Below are 26,273 nucleotides of genomic sequence, written 5' to 3' on the forward strand. Positions count from 1 at the left end.
GAAAAAGCAAACTTCAGACCACAAATCAGTTCTGGTCCAGGAGAGAGGGAAATAAAAGCAAAGAAAATCTAAAGATTTTTATATCTAGATTACATCCATAGAAGTGGCAAGTTTTCTTATACAAAATGAACACTTCTTAGCCTAGTGAGTGTTAGTTAAAGAGGAATTCTTTACACCCTGTGAGAATTAACTCTTGTTCTCAGAATGTACCTGTTTTCCCTAATTTATTTGTCATTGCGCAAAGGAAACCTCTCCCTATGAAAATTTCAGGACAATAATCAGTTTAAGAAACTGAACTAGATTTAGTGTAACAACATTTTTCCACAATGTGCAGAGCCTCCGATGACTGCAATAATCTAAAAGTAAGATCTCTTTCTCTCTTTTTCCTCCCATATATTGCTTTTACACTCACAGCTATCAAGGAGTTGGGGAAAAAAGAAGAAAATAAGAAAAGAAAAAATAATCAGAAATAAAGAGGACAGTATTGCCGGGAAAGATGGGGAAAAGGTAATTGAAAAAACAAAAAAAGTGGTTCTGATGTGCAAATTGTAGATAAAGACTTGTGATGAGAAAGAGGGGAGTGCCTGATGAGGAAGACAGGAGAGTGTGTTGAGAGATAACAAGAACCAGTAATTTCTATTCAGCAAAGCCACCAAATCAGAGAGCAGTGCGATCTTATTGGAGGAGAGCCTTCAACAGCAACTAATCCTGTCATATTGAAAGAAAATTGTAAATGTTCTCCGCAGAAATTGCCTTCCCATTGCAGCTAATCGAGCCCACTCGGCGCTGGCACACATCGCACACCCCCGCACACCCTGGGGCGGGCAGCGAGCGGACCCACAGCCGCGGCACCCGGCAGGGACACACACCCGGCATGCTCACCTAGGCGCAGCTTCCCTCGCTCACCCTCATTTCCCCAGCAGCTCTGGGGAAGTGTGAATTATCACCGGGTCGCTCACGAGTCCCGGCTCAACCTGTTTTTAATTACTCCAGTTTTGTCTAAACCTTTAAGTCAGGTTCGATAGCACTATTGCTCTGTTTTTTTTAAATTTTTTTTTTTTTTTTTTTTTTTTTTTTAAGCTCAGTTTGGCTGAACCGAAGCAGCGACTCCCGAGGGTGTGCGTGTATATGTGTGTGCCTGTGGGTGTGGGAGGGCGAGAGGGAGCGAGAGACAAAAACTCCCTCAGCCCGGACAATGCCACCTCTCGTTTAATGCTCCCAACCTGTTATTCTTTCCCCGCACTATCACGGTGCCGAGCGCTCCGTGTTTCCCCCAGCCCAGCCCCTCTGGCTCCTGGTGGAAGATATGGAAGAGGAAGATAAAGCCGCTGGCTGCGGGCGCTGACGGCCGCATGCCTCTGCCGCCGCCGCCGCTCCAGCGAGCCGCTTGCAGCGGGATGAGATGCAACTCCTGCTAATTGGATCACAGGTAGGAAAGATTTGCTTTTTACTGACGTTTCCTCTCTCTCCTTTTTTTCTCTTTTTTCTTTCCATCTTCTTTTTTTTTTTTTTTTTTTGTCTTTTGTTTTTTTCCTCTTGGCTTTTCTTTCACGTCCTCTACCCTCCGCCCCTTCCTCGCCGCACCTAGGATTTCATCCGCTGCTGTCATAGGAAAGCTCCCGCCAAGGAAATAATGTCTGAGAAACGAGCTTTTGCTTCCTGGCAGAAGAAGCAGAGCAGACCATAGGGAAACTTTTGCTGAATGGGTCACGGCGAGAGGAGATTAGGCAAAGCGATTGTCCCCAGCACAGAGCCCTTGCCTGTCGAGTTTCAGTTGCGATATTAATCCCAGAACCGAGCCTGTCATGGTATAGCGGGAGAGACATGGTAGAGAAAGCTCCATACACAGGGGGTTTTATTACAAAAGCCACATTCCGACACAGGTTCATCTGCCGGGCTACCGCTCCCAAATCCCGCTGTGACATCTTTGCCGGCGACTCCTGCAAAATGTCACTGGGAGCGGGAGCGGGAGCGAAGCCGTCCCCGGGGAGCGGAGCCTGCCCGCGGTGCGCGCCCGCAGCCGGGCGGGACGGGCGGGATCGGGATCGGGATCGGGATGGGGATCCCTGCCCTGCGGGACCCGAGGGATGCGGGGATCCCTGCCCTGCTGGACCAGGGGGGATGCGGGGATCCCTGCCCTGCTGGACCAGGGGGGATGCGAGGATCCCTGCCCTGCGGGACCAGGAGGGATGCGGGGGTCCCTGCCCTGCGGGACCCGGAGGGATGAGGGGTGCCGGGCGGGAGCTGCAGCTGTAAGGGCAGCAGAATCCCCGCTGTGCCCGGGAGCAGCTCCCGCTGCCCCATCTCCCGTGTCCTGCCCGGGGAGGGGAGCGGGCTCGGAGGTGGGGAGGGTCTGGGCTTTCCCTGGCTCGTTTCCGCCCCCGCTTCCTCGTATCCTTCCCTGGGCTTCTCTCCTCTAGGCAGGGAGCAGGGTGATGCGGGAGAGGATGCTCCGGGGCCGTCTCGTCCCCCTGTCCCGGTCCCGGCCGTGCCTCCGGGTTCCCTTTCCTTTCGCGGCCGCCATGGGGTGCTTAGGGCCAGAAGGAGCGAGCTGACACTGAGAGGGAACTCAGATCAAGCTGTGGGAGAAAAATTTCCTCTAGAAACAGCCCTGGGGCATCGAGGTGCTGGTGCAGCCCCACAATAAAGCTGTATCAGAGGATCTGAAGGGACAAAGTGCTTTCTGCTTCTTCTTGGGCTAAAGCCGATCCTGGCCATCCCTCCAGCCAGGGCACTTCTCCTGGCTTTGCGGCTTCCCACCGGGCTGCCCCGTGGCTGCCCCAGCACCAGGGGGATGGGGAAAGGCGGGCTGGGAGCTCCTCTGCTCTCCCCTGCAGGGCAGCCCAGCACCAGGGCCCTGATGCCAGGTGCTCCTGGAGGATGGCTGTGCCCACTGCCAGATCCAGGGGCTTGTAGCTCATCCCCACCAGCCCAGGGGTGAGTCCTTACCCCTTTGCTGGGTGAAGAACAAGGGACAATTCCTCCCACCCCTGTAGGATTGTTTATTCTTACTGTTTTGATTTGCTAAAGTTCCTCCCAGGGCAAGGAGATGACTTTATTTCCAGCTGGAAATTCGTGTTGCAAATCTAGCCAGAATGACAGCTATTCCCATTTTTATGTGTCAACCAGTGTGTTGGCACATTGGCTTGTCCTTGTCCCTGAAGGAAGATATTCTCTTTGCAGAAGGGAAAAGGCAAGGACAAAAAAAGAAGGTCTAACCTCTGCTTGACAGCCTGTTCTTGCAGCTATTTGGGGGATAAAGCAAATCCACAAACTATAAAAAAGGATAAGGAAGGTTAATACAGGAGAGCAGAAGTATGCATGCTGTCTGCCTTTATGGTATTGCATCACTTGCAATCACAACCCCTGTCTGAATACACACCAGCTTTTATTGTGTGGTTTATGACACCAGCTGCTCTCGGTGATTCATCTATAAACCTCTCTAAGCTTAGAATACACTTGTTCCTTTCTGTAGGATCTCTTGGAGTGTAAGTTTGGTTGAACTTCCCCTCTGCAGGAGCCTGGACTGTTTGGTTTTGCACCAGGAGAGTGAGAAGTGCAGTAATCTCACTGGTTTGTTGTGCCCCACTGAGCTGCCCCCTCCATTCCCTCCCTCAGCACTCTGATTTCTGCATTGTAGTCCACTTGGGAGCAAGGCACAATATATGGGGATGGGGGGTCTAGGATGTCCCCAACTTGTTTTGGATGGGGGGCAAAATTATAAAAAGGAGAGGTCATGCTTTTCTCCCATCCAAACCCAGGATTTTGATTTTCCTCTACCCTAATGGTTGTAACTCTGCCTCTGGGCAGAGCTCAGGGAGACCTGGACCATGTGTGATCAAGGATGTCCCGAGGAGATGGAAGGCACAGCACTCTAGCTGTACCTTCATCATCCGGGATGGAGACACAGACACTGAAAGGAGGAAACAGAGGCCATCAGTTAAAAACAGAATCATAAACAAAACTTTTTTTTTTTTTTTTACCTCCTAGGTGTTCAGCCCAGTGCCCACTGCCACTTTGGTTGTCACCTCTGGGCTGAATCCCTGTGTGTGTGCCATGGTTCTCAGCTATGCAAAATGCTTGCAGCCTGTTTGGTGTCTCATTCAGAAGTCTTTTGAGGACATCTACTATGAAATCCCTCACTGTTGTTAATATAATCCCAGGAGGTTGCTCTGTCCCACTTCACTCCTGTAACCCACTCACCCGTTCACCCAGCTTTCCCTTCTCCACTAATATCATGACCTACATGCAAAAGATGTATTTTCTGGTCCTGTTTCCATAGCAATGCAGCACGGGGAACTCAGACAAGCCAGTAATAATGAAGCCAGTTCCCTTTCTGTGAAATCAGGACCTCTTTGAAAGTTGAGTTCAGTTCAAGGCGAAGCAGGGAGCCGCGGAGAGTTTTATTTCCATCCCGGAGCCCAGATCCCCGCGCCCTCTAGTGCCAGAGGCAGGCGAGGAGGAGCATCCCCGGGACCAGGGAATGTGAGGCTTCATAGCCAACTGCAGCACAGGGAGGCAAGAAAGTGGTGTGAGAAAAGGACATTCGTCCATTCTTCCCAGTGTCTGTTGCCAGTCAGATCTTCCCCCTTCTAAATCCCAAGCTGAAAAAAAGGGCAGCTAGTGTTGAGTTGATTCAACTGATCCTGGTTTGGTCACTCGCAGATTATGGTTTGGGTGGGTTAAACTGTGGAGTAAAAAGTGGGAAGAAATTGAAGCTGGGAAGCTCAGACCGTTTTTTCGGAAATTTTGTCTGACCATTTTTTCGGAAATTTTGGGTCTCTCTGGCTTTGAGCTTCACAGCTTGAAGCAACTCTCAGCTAATTCTGAGAGATTTGAAGGCACAGAAGAGGATTACTCACTTGTGAAACTGCTGTCCTGACCTCCTACTGGCTGTTTAGGTGGGTGGATAGGATAGGCAACAATAATCAGGCTAAGGACAGCTGAAGGGGTTTAGATGCAGCTCATATGATTGACAGGGATAACTTTTCCACAAGCGCTTGTAGCCTCAAATCTTAAAAAGTTAAAATTGTATGCTGGCATTTAATGTATGGTAGCATTAAATCGTGTGGTAGCATTTCAAGCCCTGTTAGATCCATCCTAGAGATTCCCATCTCTAAGAACAGGGCTGCAGAAAGAGCCAAGCACTGAGAACTCCTGTGGCTAAACGAGACTCCGCGCACACCACCTACCCATATTCTCCAGTTTCTGTATTTTGGCAAAGGTAGATTTCAGTTTTGCCAGGGTCTCCACAGCTTTTCCTATGTCAGAGCTGCCCAAAAAACACAGATCTCTACTTGCTTGTCCACATCCCACCAGCTGACTGCCAAACACCTGTGCCTAGCAGATTGCATTCCCTAGCTCTCCACATTAAATCGAGGAGGGATCCCTTGCTGACTTATCCCACCACCTTCCTACACTTCCCTGATTGAAGTGGGCAGAATTAAAAGTTGAGACCACTCCTAAAGTTGCATTAAAGGGCTGCCTCCTTTTCCCATACACCCTGATCTTGCTGCTGTGTATAAATGCTTTAGGCTGTGGAGCTGTCTCTCATTTTGGACTGCCTGTCCTGCCTTATAATCTACATTATTACCTATGTCTAAAACCATCTGTTACCCATAGGAAGAGTTATACATCAGCAGATCTTCCAAAGAATATCTCTCATATAGCACAATTTGAAGTTCCAGGAGGATAGGATAGTGTGAAGTGAGTTTCATTTCATTTCCATCAAGCACTGCCTAGAGAATGCTTGCCAATGCCACTAAGATGTGCAATGGGATTTCAGTAGTCCATGTGCCTCATGTATTTGTTTTTAAGGATATGATACAGGTTAAATGAAACCACATTTAGGGCCAGCTGCTTTGCTCAGAGTCTTCTGCATGTTTTCTCTTTGACAAGATGATTCTTTGATTCCCGTCATTCCAGTATTTCTTGAGACTCCATGGGCTAGATTTTGATCTTAATTACATTCTTTCAATTCAGGGGTGCCTCCAGTGATTTTAATCGTGTCTGCTTTATTCTGGTGCAATTGAGCTCAAAATTTGACTTTCACAGAAACATAGCAAGTATTGTAATTAGAATAGGCCAGCGTTTTGACAACTGTTCTTGGAACAGCTCTGTTTCATCAGACTCTGCTGAAAGGGAAATGCAACATGAGAATGGGCATTGGGAATAGCACGGGGCACCTCTTGTAGTGATGGCAATAAAGATCTCTGTGAGAAGTCACAACATAAATAGGCGAGAAATTCTGTAAATCAGCATTTCCCAGAATTTCCCTCAAGCTCTTAGAAAAGCTTTGAGTAAACTGTGGGCATGTGTGGATTTTCTTTGATTTTGGTTGCTTGTGTTTTACGGTTTGGTGTTTGGTTTTGTTTGGGGTTTTTTGGCTTTTTCTGAGAGAGGTATGACACAAAAATATCTCCATAGGTCTTTATTTTGAATAATTGTCAAAATTAGTGTTGCAAACCAAGGTGATAAAATAAACCTAGTGATTGAAAAGAATTTTCTTGCTTAGTGATTTCTCTGGCTCAGGATGTTCAGGTAGCCTGAATATATGAAGATGTCTTTAGTTCTGTGCAGATAGGATGATCTTCAAACATGAAGATTAGATCCTTCTCTTTTGTAATCTGTTCCACCTTCTGAGAAACAAAAATTAACAAAAATGATACATGGGGAAAAATTAAGTTTCTGATATAGACCATCGCATTTTCATAGATTCCCGAGAAATTTTCTCTCAGCTTTGCGATGAATTACTGATGTCTATTTTAAACTCATCTGTCTCACGCTCAGTCAATTAGAAAACAGAGCAGTCATATATTGAAAATTGTTCATTACTTTGTTCATGAGTAATGGCAACAAGCTTATTCCGCTATTATTTCTGAAATCCTTTAGAGCAAGCCAGTGACCACTGATTTATTAATGAAAATATTCACACATTTCAAAACTTTCATGAATGTTAGCATGAATAATTAAGAGAATTTGTGTTATTTGTTCTCATTGCTCATTATTTTCCTATTCAAAAAGGCATCAGTCATCCACTTACAGAGCATTAGAACATAATGATTACAGCTTTGGATCAGACAGGTGTTTTGTCTCATCCTCTGGAGTGTTTTTATCAATGCTGGTTACCAAAAAGGCAGGTGTAGTGAATGCTGCCCTAGATATGCGCACTGCCCTCAGGTAAAAGGTTTTATACCCATCAGCTTGGGTTTGCTCTCTACCCAGAGATCTTTTCCAAATGACAAAAAGATCTACTCACCTCCCTCCCCAGGTGAAAACCTCTTGAGATTTTAGATAAATTCACCTCTAGAGATTTTAGACAAGCTGCAGATGTACTCACTGGCCAGATAAGCAACTAATCGGGTTTTGCCGCCCAGTGAGTTCAGTACCTTAGTGATAGCATGTAGCAGGCAATTCAGTAGGTTAATTAAATATTTTCCTTGGAAAATCATATTCCAGACAACCTTTGATCTATTTAAATTAGTTGTTTTTCAGTGTTATTTTTACCTCTCTGTTATATTAAGTGAAAAGACCAACTGGAACAGCCAGTTCATTGCATAGGTGCCACTCATTTAATCCCCCATGAGAGAAGAAAGGAAAAATAAAGTAATTTCCATTTTAAGACTTCTTACTCCTCCCGTGCCAATGAAAGTTTTGGCTTGGGCTTTTCTTTTTTCTGACCACTGCTGTAATATAGCAGAATAGGGTTGTTCACTTTAATGCCATAATGAGTGGTCACAGCAGGCTTAGAATCTGGAAAGGCTTCCAAATATTTCACGCTACCTGTGACTGTTCTGCCTCAGCCAATATTAATTTCCATTAGCTGCCCAAATGTTAGGTTCTCCCAACTTAATTAACATACTATGAAATACTTTAATCCTCATTCTCTTTTTCTAAGAGCAATAATTTCAGTAAAGAAGTTCTTAAGTTCTTGGACAACTTGACTGTTAATATTTTGCTGTGCAAAAGGATCATTCATGTGTAGCTTCTGTTTTCTCTTTCTTAACCAGCTTCCAGCTTGTAATAGTAATTTACCTATTCTATCACAACTTAAATCTGTCAAAGAATTTAATAAAAAATATAAATACTTAGATATGTAGACTTGTCAAGTTGTTTTTCTTGGTCTTTTAGCTTGATGCTTCAAAGAACATATATCAGACAACATTTTTTTTAAAAAATCTATGATTCTTTTTTATCCTCTCCTATATGTAAATCTAGTTTTTGTTAGTTTCAGTCAATTAAGGTGGAAGTAGAATGAGGCTTTTCAGTATATCATACCTAAGATTAATCCTGTGCCTGTCCTAAAGATAGGAATGCTTGTTGCTACCCTCCTGTCCTTCTGCAGCGTATCTGACTCCAGCAACAACTTGCATATTTTTGCTATCAGCACAGCCACTTCAATTTCAAATGCTTTCCAAACCCTTGCATATATAGCCATGAGGTCCTTTTTATATGCTGCTGTTTTGTTTATCAATTTGTTCCAATGTTTCCCCTTTCAGAGTTTCACATTCTGACAGCTCATGTGCTTTCTTGTCTTGAAAAAAAAAATAGGTCTAACATGGATATCAGCACAGCATCATTTGCAGAGAAGATTTAACAAAAAAAATAATTCAGTACCTCTGCAAAGTCCTGTTCCTCATGAATTATTCCAAATAATTCATGGCGAAAAAGTGACATGTACTATTTGTGAAAAGTGTCATTTTCACAAATAGTCCCTTGATGTGCAGAAGGTCCTGCTGCTTCCCTCCTGAACTGGGTGAATTTAAGAGCTTTGAGAAATGTCCTGCAGTTCCCCTCTCTGCACACACCCCACCAGCTCTTGTCAGTTTGTGCATCCTCGGTCCTCTTCATTTACAGCTGACATTTTGTTTGTGTTTTATTTTAACTCCCTCCCTTAGCCATGGGCTTCACCAGACATGAAGTGTCATTTCCACAAATGTGGTTGCTTGGCTCAAGCATTTTTTGGACCTTCACATTTCTCGGACCTTCACATTTCTCAATAACTTTTTTCCTGTCTTACCTTCCAGTTTGCTTTCCACATGACATTACTGAATTAGAAACTGTCTGTTGTTTTGAATCCATGGATTTTACTTTCTCTTTGGTTCTATTTTATTTTTAATTTCATTTACTTCTGCCTTCAGTACTTTTTAAGCAGTTCACTAATCATAAGCAGTTTGTCTTGGGCTCTTAATGCAGTAATAAGTTTATTATTTTTCAGTATTTTCACTGTATCATGTCTTCAGCAATTTAGTTAAGAGCACCTGCTCTTATGTTCTTCACTTATTCTAAAAATCACTTAGGAATTGGTGGGTTTTTTTGATTTATTTGTACCAATTGACTTACCAACACACAGGTGGGTGGACTCACTGATGGTTACAATTTTATTAGACTTTCATACCATTTTATTAGCATTTCATACCCCTTTGATCTCTCTCCATAACAACCCTTTGAATGCCCCAGACATTTCCTGGAATAAGGGTGCTAGTGCTTTGTGCAAGCATCAGGCTTGAAGCAGCGAGGATATTTTTTCACTTAGCACACTGGACTGAGACCAGGCTGATCACAGATAAGCTCCTGACCACACCACCCACCTGCTGCATGATTTTTGACACATTCCTGTGGCCTGACACAAAGCCTGCTGAGGACACAGACCAACTCTTGTTACCTTGGGTAGGCTTTGGCTTGGCATCCTGAGGCAGGGACAGTAATTCTTCCTGGTCCCATGACGGGGTTGTAGGGATTTGCTTCCCGCAGATTGTCAGATAGTGAAGTTCAGCTTTGGTGCTGCCAAATGAAAAAAAAGGAACAGACTCCATACGGAGGGCTTTTCTTTGCACTGGAGTGTTGGAAAATTGAGCCTTTAGGAGATGCTTAGTGGGAAAGTTTGTGTTCAGGAAAGGAGGAGAAGCAAAAATGTTCAGTGTCCCTCCAACAAAAAGGTACTGAAGCTGCAGCTGCTGCAGATCTTGGTGAGAAGTGAAAGAGAGCTGTTTTCTCTGCTGTTGCTTTTCCAGGCTCAATCTGATCCCCTGATCCATTACTGGCCTCTTTCACCCACATAATTTCACTTTTCTAGCAGTGTATATTCAGCTGATGAAAGCTGTCAGAGCATGAATGACAGGAAAGGAGAGGCTACCACCAAAGTGCTATATTTAACCTGGCAATGTCATGCCTTCTCAGTATGACCTTGAGCCCTAACACTGAGAAACTAAACAGGGAATCTTGGTTGTGGAGCCTCTTCCTTTAGCCAAACATAGAAGGCTCTTAAATATGAAGAAAAGTGGGAAAGAAGTAAGGTGAAATAAGTTACCCTTCTGTTTTTGACATCTGTGATAGCCAGCACACTCAACTGCCACTAGAAGGATACATGAAGGGCTCACTGTTAAATTCTCATTAAAAATGTCTTTTTGATGTCTGCTAGTCATTTCCACAATCTGATCCACTGAGAGTAAATGTAGGGATTTTTACTGAAAGGTTTTGACATCAGAAGCAGTTTCCTGAAAGAAATATCCTACTGTTATTAATTATTTTGCTATGTGCTTCAGTAAAGGGGAAAAATCCCAAAAGTACACAATTGGGAAAAAAAAGTAAGGAAAGAAAAAAGCAAGCAGCTGAACAAAAGCTTTTGTTATGTTTTGTCTGAAGAAAGCCTGTAACTATCTCTCTCTATTTCTTTAGCAAAGAGTGAGACTATTTATCTCCTACTTTGAAGCAAAGGGAAATGCAAAATATCAGGTTTAAAAAAGCCCAGGTAAGTCAGGCACTGCCATCCTTTCTGAATGACAGATTTGACAATTAATATTCCACATTATTGTCTTCAATTCCTCTTAAAAATCAAAGTAGGGTGTGGAAATGACACATAGCTAAAAAGACGAGGAGTCATTTTCTTGTTAGTACTTTCAGAAAGTAGTGACAAAGGCTGCATTCCTGGTTTCACCACAGGTTGCTGACATGGCCTTGGACAAGCTCAGTAACCTCCTGTACCTCAGCTTCTAACCTGGAAATAGTATAAAATAACATTTTCATTCCCACAAGCTTTGTCTGCTCTTCCTGTTTAGATTTTTAAAGTGTTTGGCAGCATTTCTGGAACAGTCAGCACTAAACTTGCCCTTAAACATACCTAAATTTGGGCATCCATAGAAAGAAATGAATGATAAATTGTCTTTCAAATATTCAGTTGCTTTTTATTCCATCTGCAAATTATCCAATAGGCCTTTGGAGAATAAGTGCCTTTCTACTGATCCCTGGTGCTGCTGGCACAGGCAGATACACATGGAATGGCATCCCAGTTTATGCTGGGGTGGTGGTACCACTGTGTGCCTGTTCCCTTTGCTGCCACACACTTCTGAGAGAGAAATGTAGGAATTCTGGCTTAGGGAGAGTTGCTTTTGCAGCCAGAATCACCAGGTGATCCCTCTTCTTTGGAGAATGCTCCGCCTGCTTTATTTTTTCTGCTCACCAGAAATTTTTTGTCCTTCTTGGCCAGGTTCTAACTAAAACTACTACAAGACACTTTGGAAGGTTTCCCTGAGAGAAAGGCAGGTGCAAAGCTGCAGAGAGAAAGCACTTAGCCCCACAAACCAGCAGCAGGATTTATCTACTTTGAGGATGCAGTGGCAGCCCAGATATCAAATGTGCTGCTCTTCAGGGGGAGTGTGGTGGTGTTCACAGGGGTTCTTGGATGAGGGAAGAGATGAGAATGTTGACTCCATGTTTCAGAAGGCTGATTTATTTTTTTATTATATATATTACATTAAAACTATACTAAAAGAATAGAAGAAAGGATTTCATCAGACAGCTAGCTAAGAATAGAAAAAGAAGAATGATAACAAAGGTTTGTGGCTTGGACTCTCAGTCCGAGCCAGCTGACTGTGATTGGCCATTAATTAGAAACAACCAACATGGGCCAATCACAGATCCATCTGTTGCATTCCACAGCAGCAGATAATCATTGTTTACATTTTGTTCCTGAGGCCTCTCAGCTTCTCAGGAGGAAAAATCCTAAGGAAAGGATTTTTCATAAAAGATGTCTGTGACAGGAGAGTCATTGGCTCTGGCTGCTGTGGACAAAAGGTGAAGTTTCTAAACAGTCAGTCCCACTGCAGACTGTCTGAATCACCTTTTCCTGGGGCACAGGCAGGCTGGGCACTCTCTCTCAAAGGGGATCTTCTGGCCATCAGCATGTTCTGTGATGCTATGACTTGAATGAGAATGAGCCCCTTGCCCTCTCTGCACCTTTCTCTTCTCCACTGTTTAAGAGTGGGAACACCAAGTTTCCTCAGTGAAGGTAAGTGGACAGGACCAGCTGAAGGTGCCTTGAATTTTGTGCTAAGGATGACAGCATAACAAATACCTACAGCAAAGGAAAAATGCATCCTCTGCATTTTCTGATATTCTTTGGATATGTTCAGGTTGAGTCAGCTGGGAGGCTCAGCGACTTCAGATTGCACACCTTAGCAGGTGAAAAGTTCTCAATTTCACTTTCATTCCAGTTTGAGTAGATGGAACAAACAAAAAGGTCTTCAGCCCTTTCCTTCAAGGCATGAGGAAGCTGTGGTTAAACATATTTCTTAACCCTCTGGCAGTGGTGTTAATGCAATACAGCAAAAAGAACAAGGAAAAAAAGTCCAGGAGAGCTCTCATTTAAAAAAAAACGATTTCTTTAATAGTTTACTTATTTCACAAGAATAGCTCCAGATCAACATTTTATTTATTGTACATTATTGCTTCTTTAACAAAGGAACAAAACTAAAAGCACAACAACGAGAAAAGAAGAAATTTTTTTGCAACTGAATACATAGAGATGATAACTTAATAAAGGGGAATCACTTGCTTATTTGGAAGATCTACTAATTAGGGATCACAGCAACATATTTTTATTGTGCTAACACCCTCATCTCTCCAACCTGTGCTCTGCCATGAAGCCAGTTCCTGCACTGCAGCCTAAAGGAGTAATTATCACCCTTTCCTGGGTAATAACTAGTTTTGTAGAGGCCACCTAGAAGCCTCCTGTGGTCGTCATGCCAACTCTCTCCCCCAGTCTTCTTTAACTTTCTTCTTTAACAGGTGGGCTTTGGGGGGGGTTCAGGCTGTGCACAGCCCAGCTGCTTTCACAGCATGCTGGACACAGGAAGGGCGCACAGCATCACCGAGCCAGCACAGACACAGGGATTGTAAAGGCTGCTGTCTCTTGCTCAGCCTGTGTTCCCTGCCATGATGTGAGAGGATTAGCGTGGGTGCTGAGTGCCAGGGCTCTTGCTGCTCTGCAGCGAGCCGCCCTGGGTGCTCAGAGGGAGCCTAATGCAGCCCTGTCAGCCGGCAGCACGTTCTGTTCCCCCTGACACCAGGGCTGGACAAGCTGCGGCTCGGTGGGTGTTTATGGACATGAAAGCAGGAGGAGAGGTGCTAAAAGACAGCAACTCAGATGTACTCTGCTCTGGTAGGAGCCAAGGTGTGTTTCCAGCCACCCCTCAGTGCTGCTAAGATGTGAGTTCTTTTCAGAGGTGGAATCGATTAGCCAGAAAGTGAGAACATCACTGTCTTTGCTTTAAAGTGGTGGGCATGTCTCAGCAGGGAAAAGGGAGGAGGACTGCATGTTGTCTGATCTCCCACCATTCCTTAAACTCTGAATTGAATTGCACAGTGAGGAAAATGAGAGTTGATCTTTGCTTAGATAAGCATTCTCAAGTAAATTAACAAAACAATGACAGAGCTATTTGTGTTCCTGTAGGAAATTGTCGTTTGGGCTAGGATGCATCCTGCAGGCTGAATGGTGCAGGAGCAGAACCAGCTCCCTCAGCTCAGGAATACCTGGGATTTGGTACAATACCTATTTTTTTCTTTTGCTGCTTGCTGAAATGACTACTTACAGTCCCTCAAGGCTAAAAGAAAAAAAATTCTGTAAGAACCCCTCCACAGCAGGTACATGCAGTTGCTCTTATCACTATTTATACATAGATGATTATGTTATCTTCCACAGTGAGGAATGAAAGGATTAATTGGAGAAATAATCTGAAAATCAAACACTTCTTTCCTTTATGGATAGATTTTGCCAAAGCTGTGCCACGTTTATTTTGAATAATCTGTTATTACTCTAATTAAACATCTAGCTGAAGAGAGCAACATTTTTACAAAAACAAGTTAAAGATTTATTATTATATGGAAAGCAGTGCCCTGTTTTGGACTGGGAGAAGAGAAAGGAAACTTTCTCTCTTTGGTCTTCATCCAGCAGGTTGAAAACAGAGAACTCTTCAGTTGAGTTCCCTTTTTACTCCTCCACCCTCCATACTCCTCTTCCTTCCAACATGCACTTCTCATCCCTCTTTTCAAAGACACAGCCTTGTCAGTCACGAAATGACTTTGTCTGCTGTTTGAGTCTTTGAGTCAATGAGTTATGCTCACCTAACCAGCCCCATTCACACAGAGAGCTGCTGATTTTCTTGGTTTTGCACATTCACTGCAGGATCACATTGCTGTTTTGAGCAGTTTGCAGTCTGTCCCTTCTGTGGGGTTGTCTGACTGTTATCTCTGCCCTCTCAGCCTAAGGAAGAGAGGGCAGGACACAAAAAAAGTGTTAGGCTTGTGAGAGAAATTGTGTCTTCCCAACAGCCTCCAAGAGGGCTGTGTGAGGATGGGCTTTTCTGAGCACAGACATCCCCTCAGTCTGGGGCTCATCAGTCACTGGTCTCATCAGACAGCTGATGCTTTCTTTTGCTTTCAGATCACTGAAAATAAAATGACCTATGCTGAACAATCTGTTAATTGTCATTAATTTGTCCACTGGATTTTTCCCCCCTATATTTTAAATTGTACATCTGCAAGTGTGCTGGCTAAGCTTCACAGTCTTGATTAATAGTTTCAATTATTATGTCAAGGCCAAGACATTCTTTAAAGCTTTTCACATTCAGTATTGAGAACTTGGTACTTTTTGTGTGTGACTGCTCACTTAACACATATGAACCAGCTTCCCACCTCTAAATGAATGGCCTGATATCTGGAGGAAGGAGCTGAAGGTGCTCTGGACAGGCTGGACAAGAGCTGCTCCCTTGTGCTCTAGGAAGGGCTCCAGCTGAAGGGAGAGATGGCAAACCAGAAATATCTTAGAGAAAGGACAAACCTAAAGTCATGGGCTGTTCAGCAGGGGTTGTATTTATTGTTCCTTTCCCCACATCAGATAATTATTGCAAATCACTGGTGGCTGAATACATACCTCAGCCTGTTCTTGATCACACCTTGCAGGAGGATCTTTTGGTTCAATACCTGTGAACATAACACTGATCTGTTATGGTTTAAAATTATTCTGCATCATCCACTTGTCTTTTTAAAGGCAAGTGCCTTTAAAGAGATATTAAACTGCAGGTCTATATGGTGGGTAGCAGCAGAAACTCCCTTTGGGCACATTTTCCTTGAGTACACCAGGACTGCATCCACACCAAGACAGAAACTCTGCTGCATTTCCTCCATCCTGGAAGAGGCACAGAGTTCAGTCCACTCCAAAAGTGCAAACTTGTGTGTCCCAAGGAAAATGTGTGATCTTAAAACAGACTTGCCTTCCCTGGGAAGTTAATTTTTGTCTCATGGTCTCCTTCACTTCAGCATTGGCTGCTCCATCATCCGCTTTCTTGAAAACTTTGCAAAAACTTGCACAGCAAACAAAGGTGTCAGCCTGTTTTTTTAAGATTTTCGAAGCTTCCTGATATTGACATTCTTGTAGTGAACTTTCTTACACACTTTCTGTAAATAACTCATTGTTTTGCATTCTTTTATGGAGGAAGAGAGAGTTGATGGACTGTTGGTCTGTCCAGTGTCATTGGAGAGGTGGCACTGTCACACTCCAATCTACTGTCACTTTTGGAATACTATAAATGTTAGAGTCAGAAAATAAACTTCTTTTTTCTTTCACTTTGAGAAAAGCAGTGTGTGCTTGTGTTTTTTCATGTCCTATAGTGACACAAAGGTATTCCTGTCTTATGACATTTCTGCTGCTTTAGCACTGCCTTTTTTATACTACCTTCAGCTCATTTTAGGATTGAGGCAACTGCTCTTTTATTTGCTTTGGGCTGTATTTCACCACTGAAACACCCCAGAAATGTTTGTCACATCAACTGCTCCATGCTGTGAGTGATAGTCCCTGGATCTGGCACAAAATGTTAAAGGAATGAAATAGTATCTAGTCTGAGCAAAGACTGCAAAATCTTTCATTAGCTCTTCACCCACATTTGTTAGCATCTCCTCTTTTACACAGAAAACCTGTTCACACATGCTGAAAATACAGGGCAGCATATTTGAAAATATTTGCAAAGTATATTTTGCTCAGTGACTTTCTTACTGTTAAGCAGCAGAATATAGACAGCTGCTGAACTAAGAAATGCAATGCACTTTTAAGAAGTATTGGTCAATCATGTGGAAATAGACATCACTCTCAAGTAGGATTAAAATTACTAGTGGTATCTATGATTAAAATTACTAGTGGTATCAGACCTCATGTGCCTGATTTTGCATTGATTACTGAGGTATCCTTCTACTTAATAAAAGGCTGTTGATTATTGAGGAAATTGATTTTCAAAGAATTAAATATAGCTATTATATTATTTTATATTGGATTTAAAGTGAATAATAGTATTATTTATTTAATACATAATTTATTATAATTTATATATATATATAATATATATGTGTGTGTATAAATATATATATATATATATATATATATATAAAAATATAAATAAATAAAAGTCAACTTGTGATTGCTGTAGTCTTGAATAGGGGCATTAGTGATGTCTGCCTACTTGGAAGTTCTTATGTATCAAAAATGTCTCAGAGCCATTAAAAAATGCCCAAAAAGGGCATGGGAGTCTCACAGGGCCCCAGGGACCTGTAAATAGACAGCCAAGTGTGATAAGTGGCAGGGTTAGATAAATTCTATTTGAGACGTCACTTCTAAAGAGTCTGTTCTTCATTTGTTGCACTTTGTTAGCAAAGCAGAGCTTCTAGAAATCTATTTCAATGCATCAGAGTAAACAAAGGCAGCAGGAAGAATAAATGTGTTCTGTCTAGTCTCATGCTGATGCCAAGGGGCCAGAACCCAGATGTCCTGACCCTGAGTTCAGCACCATGCTCTTATTATTGGGCTATAATTTTACATGGCGCTTTCTTTCTTTTTTCCTTTTATTTTTTTCTTTCCCCCAGGGTGTTGGGGGGTGGTGGTACATTGTATTTGTTCACATCAGCCAAGACTGAAGCAAAAATATTATGTATAATTACAGAGCCAGGCAGGCTCATACGTCACCCATCAGCATTGTCTAATGGCTGGTATTATTCTCTGTTCTTACTCACCCTCTGTCACTGCTGCCTCTCTTCCCACCTCGAAGGCTGAACTCCTCCTTCCTCTGACAGGATGTACAATAGCCAGAGCAGCATAAATCAAAGGCTAGAATCAGGAGAATTAGAACAGATTGGAAGTGCCAGTTCCTCAAGAAGGAAGAGAAGGAAACAAGGCAGCAGGAGATCAGAAGAGTGATTGCAGCTTCATTACAAGGGCTGCTCTACCATCACTACAGGTTATTGCCTGTCACAAACTGTTTTTATTTCCCAGCTCCTGACTGGTGGAGATCTTGATCTGAAATAAAATACCAGCCATCCGCTTATTTTATAAATCTCCTAGCTGTGATCACATTTAATATTTACTTGCCAACACTTTTTTCAAGTAAAATCTGATTTTATACTTTTGGTATCTTTATTGTAGAGCAGCAGCAGAGAGGTTGAGAATTACAGAGGGGCTTTTACAGGTCCATGCTGCAGTGGGACTGAGAGGGAATGAACTCAGGCAGATCAAAAGGCAGGATAAACTGTGATAGGGTTTCCATGCAGTGTCAACAATATAAACTGCTTCCTTAATCAGGTCTGGACATTAATCATACAAGTGGTCAAAATACTGCAATACTGAATTTTTAAAACTTTCTTTCATTAATTTATTTACTAGTTAAAAGAAAAAAAAAAAAAAAAAGAAGAAGAAAAAACAACCAAGGAACCATCCAAAAATAATCTTATTCCAAGAAATTCTGTAACACCAGGTTGAAACCTGAGGATTTCAGCAGCATGTCATTGGGGCTTTCAGGTTTCAAGAGAGCAGTAAAAAAATGTCTGGAGCAGAAAGAGGTAAAGACAGTTTCTCCCCTTAATTCTGGACCTTTCTTTGCTAAGAGTGTGTGTTGAGAGCAGATCACCATACTGACTTTTCCATGGGGGTAAAGCCATAAAGAAATTTTTTTTATTCTAAGATTTATGTGTAAAACAATAACTGATTTTTTTTTTTTTTAACAACATCTGTAATTGTTAGACCTGCTATTTACAGCCAGCACAGTATGCCCAGGTTTGCTTTATAGAAGTTGTGTTTGGAGGTAACTTGAGCCCCATTTGCAGCTTTGCTCACAAACTCATGGGCTGGCTTATCCTTCCTGACAGCCAAGTGCTTGGAGTTGTACTTTTTGGGTGGCTGCCATCTCTAAAGCAGCCTCTGTGTTTTTAGTTTGAGGCAGAGTGAGTGCCCTTCTTTCTCCTGCTGACACTTTGGACACTGTCACTCTCACAAGTGGTCCCTCAGAAGAAGTTGGGAGATTTGGATGAGTAACTGGCATTTACTGCAGGATTTAAGTGCTGAGCTGGGAATGAGGAGCTCTCATTGACTGTCTCCAAACAGTGAAGGAGAGATCCAGGTCTGATTTCCCACCTGTGTGCTGCAATTCTGCACAGGAAGGCTGCCAGTGGCACGGCACAGGAACTGTTATTTCTGAAACATGCAGGATGGAAGGGCACCTGTACAAGCATGAGAAAATCTGCAGGGATTCAAGGTGGGCTCACTGTAAGAGCTGGCAATGAGCAGTCTGGTTGGGTTATAGTTATGCTCTGACACTGCACTTTAATGCTGAAGTTTTGTGCCCCAGTCCCATTAGTCAGGATCATTGACTGGATAATTGTCCTGAACTGACCTGGCCAAAGTGAAGTCTCATTGCCATAACAGGAGGAAAAAAAAAAAAAACACCAGGTTTGCTTCATGAACCTGTTTCTCACCTGAGATGTATTTTCAGTGTCTACATGGAATTGAAGAGTTAGATTTCAGCTATGCTTCTCTCTATTGAAAGTCCAGATGTAGAATGAAGTATTACCATTTTAGTGATTTTTTTACCCTTTCTCTTAACATTCCTTAATTAATTTTTAAGACTCTGAGCTGACACAATATTTGCAAGGAGCTTTCCATTTCTGACTGAGTCTTCTTTCTAAACAGTCTTGCTCTTTCATTTTCAGTCTTTATAGTATTTCTTTATGTGTTGAACTTCCTTATTAGTATGTATATTATAGAATTAATGCTGTCTCTAATGAAAACCAGTATTTTAGAGCAGAGAGGGTTTATTTCTTTTCAGATTCAGTAATTTCCTATGCTTAAGAACAAGAAAAGACCTATTGGGAAAGGAAGATAAAAAAAAAGAACAGCTCCAACTGTCAGTACCTGCCATTTATTTGTAATAAAAAGCAATGACTGCCAAAAATTATAGAAGCTCAAGAAAGTTATTGCTTTAAAAAATTTATTAAAGAAGTTTCCTCAGTAAAATATTTGACTTTCTATTAGCTAAAATTCTAGTGGAAAACATCAGCCTAGATTAAAAAGAAACAAACAACAAAAACAACTAATTCCTTCATTAGAAATGGAAAAAAAAAGAAATGCAAATCTATATTCTCAGGTTTCCGCAACTTGTTGAAACTATTTGCCTTCAATTACTTTCATTTTAAAACAAAGCTTTAAAAACTTTGCTGAATGTTTTGGTTAATATTGTTTTGAGGGATCAAAGTACCAGCTCAGCAATGTGCAAGGTGTATGTGAAGAAACCAAATACAATGACAAATCCAATTAGTGGAGAAAAGGAGAATGAGGAGATATAAGCCAGAGGAGACAATGGTAATTTGTTTTATAAAAATATACTTTTTACTACAGTGACGTAGCCCACTACAAAATAAGTTTATGACCTTAAAATTTGTTATTTTTCTACAGGAGAATAGAACATGCCTCTGGTTTGATTGGATCCATTTAAATTTTGAAATTTTTTTTATTGATTGGTTTTAGTTGGTTTTTATTTTTCTTTTTTGTGACTAGGCCACTAGGAGCATTTCTTAGAACTGACTTCATTTGCTACTTTGAACAGAAATACTTTTTTTTGTGCCTGCTGTGGGCTCTGCATATGTTTGAGCAAAGTAGGCAAAGAGCAAGTTAGATATGAGTTTGAAAGCAACCCTTGTTCCATATTTTCCTGTTGAAAGTCCTGTAGGATGATTGCCTTTTTATCAATATCACCATAAAACATCAGTGCTTGTTTGGGATGAAATGAGATCACAGTTTGTGGCAGGGCTTTGATTTCCAGGCAATTCCTTCAAATTGTCACCTGGTTCAGTTTCTTTTACCACATGGAGACTTGGAGGAGCCTGGGAAATTCATGGACAGGACAGACCATAGCACTGGAGAAAATAACACTGAGGAAACCCTTTTTTGGCTAGATATTTTTAAAAAATTCCACCTCAGTAAAATTATCTAGCTTACACAGTTTCTTAAACATGATTCCAAACCAATTATTTAGGCCTCTCTGTTCTGAGCTAAAGTGAGCACTAATGTGTGTCTTATCTTTATTGTATAAAAAATATACAGGAAAATAAATACAAAACATCACAATAGTTCCCAATATTTGCTCCATGGAGAATGTAATTTAAAGATGAAGGGATGGATTTAGAAGACAATTTGAGATAACCACTGTACCCTTGCAGCAAAGCACAGACAGATCAGTTGACTGAGAAATGAACAGTGTTAGCAAACAAAGATAGTTGTTTTAGATAAATAGATTGGGGATGGATACATCCCACTGCTCTAAGCCAAACTCTTGTTTGTCTCTTAAACTCAGTTTGGCTGTCAGTCATTTCTTCTCCAGCTGTCTTCCTCCTTACCCATTTTTCTTAAACTGGATTACATTTTTGGCTGGGGTTCGCAAAGAGTTTGAATATGTTACCTAATTCACTGGTTTTGGGATTTTTTCTTTTTTATTTTCTGGGAGGTTTTGTCTGGGTTTTTTGTTTGTTTGTTTAGGGTTTTTTTTTTGTTTGTTTGTTTTTTGTTTGATTTTGTTTGATTGGTTTGTTTGGTTTTTTTTCTGTTATATTTCTGGCGTATGATCCTTTCCCATTCATCCTTTTCATGTTTCAGGAGCTTGTTTTAATACTCATACACAGGGATTTTCCTGGTTTTTTTCCTGCCTCTGCTTTCTCTTTTCCACCTCCCCACCTGATATCTAATTCCCTGTATGTTCATCTGTAGAGACATTTGCAGAGTAAATGAGATGGCACAATCTTCTCCTCCCATCCTTTGCAGGCTCTCAGTGTCACAGAGGGAATTCTAAAACCGACTAAAGTAGCTGGAATTTGGTTCACAAATGCAGGGCTTGATTTTTATTTTACTTTTAATGCATTCTCTAGAAGGTACAGTACCAACTTAATTTTCATTTTCTGCCTCTCTTTTATTCTACCAGCGTGGAGGGCTTTGGGATTCCAGCTCCTGTCACACAGGGTGATTGAAAGAGATCTATCCCAGGATAATTTATAACTTGCCTGCCAGATTGGTGCATTTTACTGTGAGTTTCCATTATATCCATTGGTAGATGCTGGCAGAAAAGAGCCCAGCCTCAAACCCACTGGTATTTCTCATTTCCACAGCGCTTGGAGCAGGTTCGCCCCAGCCACGCTGCAGTGTCAGAGCCCTTGCATTTGTATTTCTTTTGAAAATATCTGGATACAAGAAGAAGGTAGGAGCAGTGTCTCCTCCATGCTGCCAGCTACCAGTAACAGTAATTATTTGCGAGGCAGCAGATAAAGAGCAGACAAACAGCCTCTGCCTGCCTGCCCCCAGCACCCTCACACCTGCACTGTCACCTACCAGCAGTGCCCTCAAATTCAATAACACCAGGAACACTAAATTAGGAGAGACTGGCAATTGCAGAGAGACTTCAAAGGCCTCCTGCATGAAGCACCTAATAAAGAGCCCTGAAGGGCAGCCTGTGCCTGGGGCAGACATGAGAGCCCACATGTGTCTGCTTCACTTGTGCCATGCTGCCTTAGCGGAGCTCTGGAGCCCAGGGTGCCTCCAGAACCCTGGATATAAAACACACACCTGTTTGTGTGTGCCTCTCTGAGCATCTCTGTCACCTGGCTGCTCACATTGTGCCCCAGCAGAGCAGGCAGAGGGTGGGTTTTGTCTCAGTCACAGCCCCTTGATATTAAAAAAAGCATCTTTCAGCTGCAAAGATGGAAAATAAATTATTCTCAAAACCCAGGCTGCTTTGGAAATAAAAACAAAAAGACAGTTCTGTTCTTTATAATTTTAACAATTGCAATTTTCTTTTTTTTTCCTACACTAGAAGATAATTTATAGACATATTTATAAACAAAGACAGCAAAAAAAAACACAAAGAAACCATCTTATTCTTTTATCTTTCTCCTTCTAACTACTATTATTATTATCTTCTTATTTTCATATCTTATTTTCATATCTGCGTGGATTTCCTTGAAGTGTTACTGAAAAAGCTCCTGAAAGACTTTGAAGAAGTAAAATCTTTAATTAGAAAGCCCTGCTTGCTGCTCCAACTCAGTAGCATTCTTCAGAAGGAGACTTTTCCTTGTTAGTGCTGATGTTTGAATAGAAATCTTTTTGTCATGTATGGCTGCTTGCAGCTGGCATCCTTTTATCCAGGAACAAGTCTTATACTTTACCCTGAAACTGCTTAGAAAGTAGTTCTGTCTTTTAATTGGAAAAGGGAAAGAGCTCACAAGAAAACTGGAGTTTGTGGGCAATATGAAAAGCCACACAGAATTACAGGAAGCCTTCAGCTGAGGAGAACAGCTTTGAGCTGTGTTGGGAAATTACCTGGCAACTGGTAAATATCACTTCTGTATGACACATTATTCTGCTTTTATTAAAGCAAGAAGTCTGGAAAATTACTTAAAGTCTGGGATAGCAAAAAGCCCCAAAAAAGTAAGGATAACCAAAATATCTTTAAAGAGTCTCTTTCTCCAGGGTATTACCATGAGGATGCTTACTGTCAATTACCACCTGCTTTCTGACAAGATGCAAACTATTTCTTGGTATTAGTTAACTGGTTCTGTGCATTGCAGTTCTTCAAAGAATTAAGAAGAAATAGCAGAAGCAATTGATATCTGCTCTGATTTTTATGTTGGTGCACGCTGACCTGAGTTAAATTAAATTTTTTTTCATTATTTTGTGTACTTTACTGGGCTGTTCTATCCAGTTACCTCTGATATACACAGCAGCCTGTTCCAAAAATACCATATTTCTTGTGAGCTTCAGTAGTAAGAGAGATAATCAGATTTCATTCCATTTACCTGGGAAAGATCCGTTCTTCTAAAGCAATGTTTCAACTGGTCCAAAGAGCAATCATAATTTTCTGAAAGCAAAAAGTAATAAACTCCTCATCTTCCAGGGTTTTATTCTGCTGCTGGTGGTTTTTTTCTTTTTGTCCTGCAACACATCACAGCCCTTTAATGTAATTTTGTTTTCTTCATTTTAATCAGTTTATCCTTTAACTAAAAGATTTCTCTGCCTGCCTCTCTTTCCCCTTTAGCTTTTAGACAAAATTATTACAGAGCAGAAAAACCAAAAGAAAAACAGACCAAGCCAAAATGTTGGATCTCTAAGCAAGACCATCTCAAAATGAGAACATCCTGCTGGAGATATTTCTGTTTCGAAAGAGCAACTTTCCTTTAAGATAAATGTCTGATTTTTTGTTTAGTTTGGTCAGTGTCAGTGACAGGAGAAGAGATCATACACTGTATATCCATTTTTCATGTAATGTATGGTGTAGTAAGCAGCATTTGAGCTTTATTGGGTGGTACTGCTGCCCCTCAGATTGTTCTCTCTCTTTGGTCAGTGCTCTTTCTCTTTGTGACCTGTCATGAGTGATGTGTAGCAGACTTACAGAATTTAGGAGCTTTCAGATATTGGCAAAGCAGAGTGTCTCCCTGAAGATTATCTAATTTCCTGAGTTTGGCATTGCAGCAGAAACACAAGGCTGGGACACGAGAGAATGAGAAGTGCTCTCTTACCTTTCACTCTCATCAGTTTCCTTCTGGCATCATGAGTTTTGCACAAACACACAAACCTGCACAAACAAGCAAACAAACACACACCAAAAGTAACATTAGAAATAAAACACCAAAGCCTTATTAAAGCCACTCCTCAGGCAAGATTTAGCTTTATATTAAAGCTTGTGCTCAGTTCTTAATAGAACAGAACCCTTTTGAAAATACTGGGTTTTCTGACACCAGGGTTACACTCCTGTGAAAAATTATCTCCTACTTGTGAGGATTGATGCCCTACCTAAAGCCCAGCTATAAAACGGCAATTTGAAAAAAAGACTACTTTTGCCAGGCTAATTTTTTAATACTGTAAGAGATAGAGTGCAATTTGTGTACATACCACGACTACGTTGAATTGAAGTTCAGCCTTTTAGTGCAAGAAATGGCTTGTGATGTGCTTGAGATTTTTCAGTGCTTAGATGGCTCATTCTTTGGCATTAAGCAAATGACTAGCACACTGAGGAGAGAGCTGGGAAGGAGTTAAAAATCTGAATGTGAAAGATAATCTCTTTTGAAAATGCCAGGGACATCAAGGTGTCCCTTGGCCCATTTGATCAAGATTAAAACATCCCATGTTCCTCACAGCAGAAGCTAAACTCATCAAAGAGGCAAGATTTTGTAGGCAAAGCTCAGCAGGCTATTTGTTTTCAATGTATAATGGTACAGCCAGTAGGAATCTTTTTCAAAGAGTTGTCTGATTTAAATCCCTGATGGGAATGACCTCCTGTGGACTGGGGTAAGATTGTCTCTTAGTTGGAAAAAATGGTGGTCTCTTAGTTTTCAAGCAAATTTCTCTAATGACTGAAGCCTCTGATATTCCTATAAAGAATTCTGTAATGTTTTAGCATACTGTCCTGTGCAACACTCTTCAGGACTCAAGTTCTCCTCTCCCTTTTTATGGACACATCTCATGAGCAAGTGTTTCAAAATTATGATCTCTTTATTGCATACCTTGGAGCAGATGAAACTTTTTCAGACTTGTGTGTTTTCTCTTGGCTTCTGCCACAGTGTTATCATAGACTCATAGAATATCCTTGAGTTGGAAGGGACCCACAAGGATCATCAAAGCCCAGCTCCTGGCCTCTCGGGTTTGTTGTTGCTGAAATGGCTCCCGAGGTATTAAAGAGTCTTTTTGTCCACTCCCGCAACCAAAGAAAAAGTTGGGATTCCTCAGCTCTGGTTTTCAAGGTTGTTTATTTTCTCTTATCTATTACATTCTTTTTCTGACCCACTGAGATCTGTCTGGCAGGTCAGTTCATGGCACACTGACTGCCCTCAGGGTGCTGTTATCTTTTTATACTACGAATTACGTGTGCTTTATTTACAATAATTTTCCAATACCTATCACCTATGTTAGACAGTTTGTCTATACTCTAAACCAATCCAAAAGTGCCACCATCACAGCAGAAGATGGAGGACAAGAAGAAGAAGGAAAAGACAGGACACACCCAGATTCCTCCATCTTGCCTCTTGAACCCCCATTCTAAAACCCCAAAATTCTACTTTTTCACCCTGTGATAAATTCATTATCATTCTATTCAAACCCTTGTGGCTTGTAACTCCTCACACAAAGTTGGTAATTGTTTCCATGGGCTAAAATCGAAGGCACAGGTGTTTCTGACTCTGTGCCAAGGTCTCTGAGCTCCCTGCCAGGGTCTTGAGTCCTCCAGGGCAGTCAGAGGAAAGTCCTGGGTTCCGACACTGGCCCTGCACAGGACACCCCAAGGATCCCCCCATGTGCCTGAGAGCAGTGTCCAGATGCTTCTTGAACTCTTGCTGTGATGACTTCTCTGGGGAGCCTGTTCCTGTTCAACCACCCTCTGGGTGAAGAATCTTTTTCTAATATCCAACTTAAGTTCCCTGACACAACTTCAGACCATTCCCTTGGGTTCTGTCAGTGGGCACCACAGAAAAGAGATCAGTGCCTGCCCCTCCTCTTCCCCTAACGAGGAAGCTGTATCTGCAGTGAGTTTCCCCTCAGTCTCTTCTCCAGGCTGAACAGACAAAGAGACCTCAGTTGTATGTCTCCCCCTCAAAGCCCTTCATCATCTTTGGAGCTTTGCTTTGGATGCTCTCTAACAGCTCTGTAT

General features: G+C 41.8%; 1 protein-coding gene across 1 annotated transcript in view; it reads left to right on the forward strand.

Annotated features, from left to right (window-relative positions):
* The first annotated feature begins 1,243 nt into the window (after positions 1–1,243).
* CHRM2 (cholinergic receptor muscarinic 2) overlaps positions 1,244–26,273 on the forward strand; it is an 83,469-nt gene continuing 58,439 nt past the window's right edge. The window contains exon 1 of the mRNA XM_054282021.1: positions 1,244–1,429. The gene's annotated coding sequence lies outside the window, so the exon portion shown is untranslated. The remainder of the gene's footprint in view (positions 1,430–26,273) is intronic.

The sequence above is a fragment of the Melozone crissalis genome, unplaced genomic scaffold, assembly GCF_028551555.1.
Source record: "Melozone crissalis strain CALT ecotype California unplaced genomic scaffold, PUWL_Pcris_2 ptg000033l_1, whole genome shotgun sequence".
Taxonomy (NCBI): Eukaryota; Metazoa; Chordata; class Aves; order Passeriformes; family Passerellidae; genus Melozone; species Melozone crissalis.